Raw genomic sequence first — 10,543 nt, forward strand, 5'->3', positions numbered from 1 at the left:
GAATTGACAAATGGGACTTCATAAAATTGCAAAGTTTCTGTAAGGCAAAGGACACTGTCAATAGGACAAAATGACAACCAACAAATTGGGAAAAGATCTTTACCAATCCTACATCTGATAGAGGGCTAATATCCGATATATACAAAGAACTCAAGAAAGTAGACACCAGACAACCAAATTACCCTATTAAAAAATGGGGTATAGAGCTTAACAAAGAATTTTCAATGGAAGAAACTCGAATGGCCGAGAAGCACCTAAAGAAATGTTCAATGTCCTTAGTCATCAGGGAAATGCAAATCAAAACAACTCTGAGATTCCATCTCACACCAGTCAGAATGGCTAAGATTAAGAACTCAGGTGATAGTAGATGCTGGCGAGGGTGTGGAGAAAGAGGAACACTCCTCCATTGTTGGTGGGACTGCAAGATGGTGCAACCACTTTGGAAATCAGTGTGGCGGTTCCTCAGAAAATTGGACATAGCAAAATATGTTTTTAAGGTGAAAGTTAAACCAAGAAAAATGCACAAAAAAGTGCCCAGAACTTCAACCAGCCAGGAGTTTGATAGCTCTTTACAGACCAAAATCATTATGCAAATGAATATTTTACCATTTGTCAAAGTCAACTGATTTAGAATTCAGTGGACTTAGAATCCAGAATAATTCTCTTATCCTGTCCACAGGGACACAGATAGTAAAATATTTTATTACTAAATTAGGGTGGAGTATAATCCCTGCTACATACATAGTTTTTATTGTTAGGAAATTACAAGTCAGCTCAGGTTTGATCAGGCTTTTAGGAGCAAAGTTCAGTGTAATTAAAATCTCAGACTGCAGAGTTACTTAATGACATCTTTGCAAACTTCTCTTACACTACAGTATCCTCATAGGAATTCCACACACTTAGGTCAAAAAGAAGTTGATTGCACAGGGCTCAGAGTACCAGCAAAAGTAAAATAATGACTAAAGACATAAGAAGCTTCCATTATAAAAATATCTCTTTCAGTTTACACTTTCAGGTCATAGTTCATTATACAAGAAAGTTCTGGGGCAGAAATACTGAAGCAGGAACTGTCAGACTCTAACATCCAAAACCAGGGGACATGCTCCCACAGAGACACATGGATGGGACTCGCTGTAATGACATGAGGTTTAATGAAACTGGTGCACTAGGACTCTCTCACATGCAGGCAAGAGAGCTCCCAACAAAAGCTGGGAGCAGTATTTATACAGAGTTCACAAGGCAACCCACAAAGTCTGACCTTTCCAGGTCTAGTTCCTAGGTGACTCAGATTATGACAAGGACTGTTTTTCCAGGTTTATTACATTAAGGGCCCAGCTTCCTCATTCCTGGAATGTGTCTATGTGCTCTGGGCCCTCCTCACCCGCAGGTGGGTTCCCTTGTGGTCTGAGGAATGTTAATCAGCCTCTCCCTTCTTCCTCTGAAGGTTAATCTAGTAAGTGTCCTCTGACTAAAGAATGTGCCCCTCCTGGGATGTGTCCTGGGACAATGGGGTTCTTTCAAATTTAAGTTCAAACCAAGACCTGAAATTCCTACAGAACTTAAGCAGAAACCATTAGTAGCTTACTGGATTGCTTGCTGGCTGGTACTCAGCTGGTTGTTTCTATTTGAGCCCAGTCCAACCTGCCCAGTTATGGACTAAGTGCTCCCCTGCCTCCTCCCCACATCAATAATCAACCAAAATAATCTCTCATAGACACGTCCACAGATCAGTCTGATCGTGGCAATCCCTCAGTTGAGATTCCTTCATTCCAAGTGACTCTAGGTTGTGTAAAGTTGACAAAAAATTTAACCAACGTAGGAAGTTCCTACTTGACTATACTGCAGCAGTGATCATGATGCAAGCAGCACTCAAGCACAGCAAGGTGGTGTACAGCAAATTCTAAAATTACTCATCCCCACAGCAGAATTGCATTCAGGAATGACTTTCAAAGCTGTGAAACATGAAGTAAAATGTGAGTTACAGAAATCAAAGCTACATTTCTATTCAACTCAATTCACTTATTTTGCCTGATTTTTGTTTGCTTTGTTCTAGCTTATTTTTATTATTGAAAATTTATAAAATTGATTCTAATTATGCCTTCTCTTTCCCATTTCATCCAAGAACTTCCCCACCTATTCAATTCATACCTCCTTTCTCTCTTTAGCAAGTAAACATGAAAATTTAAAAAGGCAAACAAACACAAATTTTTAAAAAAGAAAAGTCATAAGACATAAACAAACACTTACACACAGAGTCAACACACATGTACACATGCACACACATATGTAGACACACACACAAATCTATAAAAACAGAAAGTCAGAAACCATAAAAAATGCTAAAGAAAAAAAAAGGCAATACAAGAAAAAAAAAAGAAATATAAGGAAAAAAAAAGCCTCTAAAAACACCACTGAGCTTACCTTGTGTTGGCCATCTATTGCCGGGCACGGGACCTACCCTTAAGTGTAATCTATATACCCAGTGAGATGCCATTGGAGAAAACTGACTTTTCATTTGGAAGTGATTGTCAATTGGAGATAGTTTCATGGTTAGGGATGATGTTTTTTTTTCTAGCTCTGTCCATCTATATGTGTATTTTATTATCTTGATTTTTTTAGTATCAGGGTAATGTGTAATTGTATAAATGTACCATATTTTCATTATTTATCTATTGATGGACATTGGAAATGTATCCAATTTCTGGCTACTCAAATAGGGCATCAATAAATCAAAAATAAATGAACTAGGGTCTCTATAGTAGGGTAGAGACCTTTAGTATTTGCCCAATACTGCAACAGCTGGTAGATCTATTCCCAGCTTCCTAAGGAACCATCACACTGATTTCCATAGTCACTGTCCAAGTTTGCACTTCTACCAACAATGGTAAGTGTTCTCCTTCCTTCATGTCCCTAACCAGCATCCAACCAGCATGAGTTGCCATTTGTTTTATTGATCTTGGACATTCTGACTGGTGCAAGATGAAATATCAAAGATCTATTCTGTTATAAAGTAGTTATTATCGTACTTACATTTCTCCTCTTTTATACCACCAGTGAAATGCAGCATCCAGTACACAATCACAACGTTTCCTTTCATGAGAAAGTGTTGTACTATGTTGGTTAAATTAACAATGTATTTGACTCTTACAAGAAAAACACATATAGTAGTGTTTATCTGATATCACAAAGAATGTGGTGACCTCAGAGAATTATCCCCAATGTTTTCATCCAGAGTGAACTTAAAGACTAGCTCTTTGGTTTTTGCTTGTACTGCTTGTGAAGAACACAGTCAATGTGGAAGTTTGTTTGGTTTTTTTGTTTGTTTGTTTGTTTCAAGTCATTAGCTAAAAGAGGCCTAAGCTTTGGAATTCAACTCCTGCTTCTGTGACTACCAGGGCTTTCTTTTCTTTCAAACAGCATTCCAAAATTACACACACACACGCACACACACACACACACACACACACACACACACACAAAGAGAGAGAGAGAGAGAGAGAGAGAGAGAAACACATACATAAACACAAACACAGACACAGACAATTACAAACACACATGTACGCACACACACAAACACACACAAGTACAGACACACACACTCACAAACATACACACACACAAATACACACACAAACACATACATACACAAACACACACGTATCACTTGCCATTTACTTCTCAAGGATGTCAAGAAAGTAAGAAAACTGTTCTGAGACACTGGAACACTCTTTTCTTGTTTTCCTATAAATACAATGAGTTGTGCTTGGAGGTAATAAGATTGGACCAGTGTCTGAATCACCGAGAACAGGTTTTTTTAAGGTCCCAATTCCGTGTTTATAATAAATATCTGGAAAGAGAGGGAAGAAAACTCTAACCTATTGTCAGCAGGTCTTGGGAGGCTGAATTGCTATATATTAACACAATTTATATAAATTTATACAAATTTATAACACTTGAAAGTCAAACAGAATCTTCTATTTCCTCATGGTTAAATTGTTCTCTAAAATCAGATATAGAGAATTTGGGTAAGAAACGTGAAAGAGAAGAGTTGGTTTCCAGCCTGATTTTCTTTCACAGTATCTTGGAGATACCAGAAGGAAAAATATGTCGATGGCAGTTCCTTGCCAGGAAAACAGTTTTAATTTTCTCCCTTGGCATTATATTAAAATAGCCCCTTTAATGTCTCAAAGAAATTCTTCTCAAAATTTCTACTAATTTTCAACAGCACTGTTAGCTTAAAAAGAAGCAAAAGAAAGGAATGAAAGAAGGGAAAAGGGAAAGAAGGGAAGAAGGAAGAAAGGAAGGAAGGAAAAAAGGAGAGAGAGAGAGAGAGAGAGAGAGAGAGAGAGGAAACAAACAAACAGAGAAACAAAGAAAGAAAGCAGGCCAATAAAACTACTTGTCTAGGGGTAGATAAGATGGTTTCACTATTAAAGGAACTTGCAATCAATCCTGATAACCTAAGTTTGATTCCCTGAGACCCACGTGATGGAAAGAGAAAAGTGTCTCCCTCCTTTAATTTGTTCTCTGATATCCATATGTATGCATATAATGGCATGTACACACATGGAAAGATACTTAATTACAATTTTAAAAACTAAAAATTATGTGTTTGACCTATCATATGAGCTTATTATAAAGATCAAAAGATAATACACACGGCAAGAGAGATAGTTCTGTGGTTAAGATCACTTGTTCTTGCTGAGGGCCTGGGTTCAGTAGCACCATCCCCATCAACAGGCACACAATTATCCCTAACTCCAGTTTCAAAAAATCTGATATCCTCTTCCAATCACCATAGACACTAGATATGCATGTGGTGCACATACGTACTTGAAGCCAAAACACTTATGTACATAAAATAAAAAGTAGACCTAAGCATTTTTTTAAAGATAATGCACATTAAAGTACTTTAAAAGCTGTACCTCACTATTCAAAATATTATTACTGTCATCACCACTATGGCCTTTGTTTTCACAACAATCTTGTGGTGTAACTCTAAGGAGGAAGTTGAAGAACAGCAGGGTCGAGTGTCCTGCTTACACTCACACAAACTGAAATGAATTCACACATGTGACCTGCTACTAGAACAACAGCTCATACACTGTGCTGTTCATCAGCAAAAGATTTCTGGAACTTTATATGAACACTTCCCACATGTCCTTGCCCTACACTGCTTAAATGTGAAGGAAAAGGAGAGACAGAAAGAATAAACCATCTTACAGACAGCCAAGTGACAAGGTTCCTCTCTCATCACAAACCTGTTTCTCCAGTAAGACAAAAGAAGAGGAAGAGGATGGATGGATGACAAGGAGGAAAGAGTGCATTGCAACACGCTCACACATGAGCAGGAAAACAGGTGTGCTTAGCATGACCAGTGCCTAAGTGTGGACATAGGAGTTATCATACAATATAAATGGAAGGATGAGTCAGACCGATTCATTTACTAAGCCTATCTGGAGAAAGCCTTTGATTCAGAAATCCCACAGTACAACTGTGAACCTCTAAAAACAGGTTCTTTCCTCTACAGAGATGTATTTACAAGGTGTTCTTTACAAAATCCTCATACAATAGAAAGTTTTGAAAATTGAAAATTTTAAACATATACAATTAAATAAATTATGGTACATTTTCTCAATGAAAGAGCATTTTAAAAAACTTTTTAAATTTACAGGAATAAGTATTTAAAGTCCCTGTATACATTATATGAAGAAAGAAAAAGTTACTGAATAGGATAATTCTTTTATAATAGATAGATAGATAGATAGATAGATAGATAGATAGATAGATGGATAGATGGATGGATGGATGGATGGACGGACAGAGAATGAAAAACATACATCCATAATATTTCTCCCTAAACATTGCATGGCCAGGTAGACCTTTGTTTTCTATGCTTTATTTTTTTCCATTTTTACACAACGAATACATTTTGCTTAAGGATAAAAATGTTAATAAATCCTGCTTTCAGCAAGTCCCTGTATTACTTAGTGGAGATACAATAAACATCAAAGAAATGCTTAAGTAATAATAATAATAATAATAATAAAACACTATAGAATGTTCTAAAATAGGAATCCTGATGATGGCTGAGAATGTCCTTCCAGACAAGACATCCGCGATCAGGGGATGAGATGCTGGTGCAGCAATGAGTGTAGAAGAAGCAGAGGTGATGCATGTAAGTGTGTGATTACACAGTGTCACAGAGACCCCAGGCTCTTAACAGAGTACAACAAGAGGACGTGGATTTTGATAAATCTCCAAGCAAGGCATGACAACTCATGCCTAGAATTTCTTTTGCTTTTTAAATCTGAATTATTACTTGCAATTTTGAAAAACTAGAATATAATTCTACTCCCTCAATCCCTTCTTCTAGTTCCTTATTGCCTCCTTGATTCCTCTCAAATTCCATATCTCTTCTTCTTTATTATGGTTAAGTATATAAATAAATCATAAATATATAAACACAAGCAGCTGAGTTTATTTACATTTGGTTTTACAAAAAATGATTTGGGGTTGACCACTTGGTAGTGAGTGACCAGCTAGGAACCTCTCCCTGAAGAGTCTATTTCTCTTCTTCTCAGCAGCTCCTAGTTCTTAGTCCTCAGTAGTTCTTTGCATAAAGTGGGGTCTAATGAGATTTCCCCTTCCTGGGTTACCATGTCTCTTGCTATGGTCTTGTGAGACTATGGCAATGGCAAGCACTTGTAACCTCAGTGCTGGAGAGAGACACGGAGTAGACAAAGCCATGAAGCTCACTGCCCAGGCAGCGTAGCCTACTTACTCTGTATCACACAGGGGCACAGACAACAGTGGCAATGCAAAAGCACTCGAAGTTGCTTTCTGGACTCCACATGCACTCCCATACATGAGCACACATACATGTCCCCATATCTACACACATATATTAATATGTACAATCTCCCTACACAAGCACGGTAAATCACAGAAATCAAAGTATGAAAAACATCATCCTGTTCAAACATTCGTTGACCAATGTCCTTAAATCCAATTAGTTGTACCTGAGTAAAACTGTACTGCCCCATCCCTTGGGATAATTTTAGTGAATGATTGAAATTAAACTCAAGAAATACTTATTGAAAAATATGACTATCTAAACATCGAATTAAACCAAATAGCAGAACTCAAATCTAGCAGAACATCCTAGAAATAATTACAGCAGGTAGATTTAAAACCAACTTAACTATCCACAACAGAGATGCAGTAAATTATACATAATCTCATTTTATGAATAAACTCAACACTAAGTTATCACAGAAAATAAGATATAGTATAGTGATACATGTCACAATATTAATATAAAATATTAATTATATATTATTTATATATAATTTAATATAATATAGTGACATATTATAACCTTAGTAGTGGGGAGCTGAGGCAGAGTGTGAGTTCATGCCTGGACAGGCACTGTTTTAAAAGAAAACCAAGCCGGGCAGTGGTGGCACATGCCTTTAATCCCAGCACTTGGGAGGCAGAGGCAGGAGGATTTCAGAATTCCAGGCTAGCATGGTCTACAGAGTGAGTTCCAGGACAGCCAGGGCTATATAGAGAAACCCTGTCTCAAAAAACAAAAACAAACAAACAAACAAACAAAACAAGAAAGGTTATGCTATAAAAGCCCATTTCAATTTCTAGAACTTAGAAAAATCATGAGAAAAAAAAAAGAAAGAAAGAAAACAAGCGTGCTGAAGTAGGAAGCTGTGGACAGAAAACCTTCAAGCTACTCCTGTGGGGTATGAGTTAGTGACCTCAAATTCATGAATTCCGTGTACTTTAGATTTGAACAAAACAGAAAAGTCTCACTTTTTCTCTGACATGAGAGAAGAATATGCTTAGAATTTTTCACTAATGAACAGGGGGAGAGTAAATGTACATATATGAACCTTCGGAATACAGACTGTGACCTACTTAAGAACAGAAAGATACGTCATCTTCTTCACTGCCCAGGAATTCCCTTAAGCCCTAGTTTGTAAAACAATTTGAGGATATTGCTCCACCTAGTGGACAATTGTATTTTTACTGTTTGGTATAAAAAAATTGAGACCCTCAATGGATGCTTTAAAAATAATCTCATGATAAGTGCTAATATTTATGTTTCAATATAACAATACTGATGAATAAAAGCATAGACATAAAATATTTATTTTATTCACTTACTTATACAAGTAATTAGAAGTAATAACATAAATATGTTCTTAGAAGCAAAAAATGGTTTTTAGAGTTTTAGAGCAAAAAAAAATTTTTTAATGGTTAGCAAAATAATAATATCTTATCTTTTACTTTATGTCCTTAGGTTAAAATAATTGCATAAACTACCTTTTCTGCCAAGTGTAAATGTAATGCATATGAATAAAATCTTCATTAAATTTTTTATACCATTTGCTAACTCATTCCAAACTTTTAACATTCACCTCTTGTACAAACAATAAAATTCAACTAAGACTGTTTGGAATTTTTTACAATTATGTCATGTCTTAAGACAAATAAAATGAACAATACACATCATTTGTCTCTTCCAGCTTACCTCTATGTGCTAATTTAGAACCTAGTTCAAACATTTATTGATACGGGACTATTTGTGCTCTAAAATATAAGAGAAATTAAAACCTAAATGTAAGATCTTTCCATCTTCTGAGATCTTCGATTTCTTTCTTCAGAGACTTGAAGTTCTTGTCATACAGATTTTTCACTTGCTTGGTTAGATTCACACCAAGGTCTTTTACATTATTTGTGACTGTTATGAAGGGTGTTATTTCCCTAGTTTCTTTTTCAGCCTGTTTATCCTTCGAGTAGAGGAAGGCTACTGATTTGTTTGAGTTGATTTTATATCAAGCCTCTTTGCTGAAGTTATTTATCCAGTTTAAGAGTTCGCTGGTAGAAGTTTTGGGGTCACTTAAGTATACTATTATATCATCTGCAAGTAGTGGTATTTTGACTTCTCCCATGCTCATGGATTGGCAGGATTAATATAGTAAAAAAAAATGGCCATCTTGCCAAAAGCAATCTACAGATTCAACACAATCCCCATCAAAATTCCAAATCAATTCTTCATAGAGATAGAAAGAGCAATTTGCACATTCATTTGGAATAACAAAAAACCCAGTATAGGAAAAACTATTCTCAACAACAAAAGAAATTCTGGAGGAATCACCATCCCTGACCTCAAGCTGTACGACAGAGCAATAGTGATAAAAACTTCATGGTATTGGTACAGAGACAGGCAGGAAGATCAATGGAATAGAATTGAAGACCCAAAAATGAATCCACATAACTATGGTCACTTGATCTTTAACAAAGGAGCTAAAACCATCCAGTGGGGAAAAGGACAGCATTTTCAACAAATGGTGCTGGTTCAACTGGAGGTCAGCATATAGAAGAATGCAAATAAATCCATTCTTACCTCCTTGTACAAGGCTCAAGTCAAAGTGGAAAAAGGACATAAAACCAGATACACTGAAACTAATAGAAGAGAAAACGGAGAAAAACCTCAAACATATGGGCATAGGGGAAAAGTTCCTGAACAGAACACCAATGGCTTATGCTCTAAGATCAAGAATTGACAAATGGGACTTCATAAAATTGCAAAGCTTCCATAAGGCAAAGGACACTGTCAATAGGACAAAGCAGCAACCAACAGATTGGGAAAAGATCTTTACCAATTCCACATCTGATAGAGGGCTAATATCCAATATATACAAAGAACTCAAGAAATGAGACTCCAGACAACCAAATAACCCTATTTAAAAATGGGGTACAGAGCTAAACAACAAATTCTCAACTGAGGAAACTCAAATGGCTGAGAAGCACCTAAAGAAACACTCAACATCCTTAGTCATTTCCTTAGGGAAATGCAAATCAAAACAACCCTGAGATTTCACCTCACACCAGTCAGAATGGCTAAGATCAAAATCTCAGGTGACAGCAGGTGCTGGTGAGTATGTGGAAAAAGAGGAACACTCCTCCATTGTTCGTGGGATTGCAAGCTGGTACAACCACTCTGGAAATCAGTCTTTTGGTTCTTCAGAAAATTGGACATAGCATTACATGAGGACCCAGCTATACCACCCTGGGCATATACCCAGAAGATTCTCCAACAAGGGCATATGCTCCACAGTGTTCGTAGCAGCCTAATTTATAATAGCCAGAAGCTGGAAAGAACCCAGATGTCCTTCAAAAGAGGAATAGATACAGAAAATGTGGTACATTTACACAGTGGAGTATTACTCAGCTATTAAAAACAATGAATTCGTGAAATTGTTAGGTAAATGGATGGAACTAGAAAATATCATCCTGAGTGAGGTAACCCAATCACAAAAGAACACACACGGTATGCACTCACTGATAATTGGATATTAGCCCAAAAGCACACAATACCTAAGATACAACTCACAGACCTCATCAAGTTCATGAAGAAGGAAGACCAAAGTGTGGGTGCTTCGGTCCTTCTTAGAAGGAGTAACAAAATATTCATGGGACCAAATATGGAGACAAAATGTGGGACAGAAACTGAAGGTGGGGT

The sequence above is a fragment of the Grammomys surdaster genome, unplaced genomic scaffold (genome assembly GCF_004785775.1).
Source record: "Grammomys surdaster isolate TR1022 unplaced genomic scaffold, NIH_TR_1.0 215, whole genome shotgun sequence".
NCBI lineage: Eukaryota > Metazoa > Chordata > Mammalia > Rodentia > Muridae > Grammomys > Grammomys surdaster.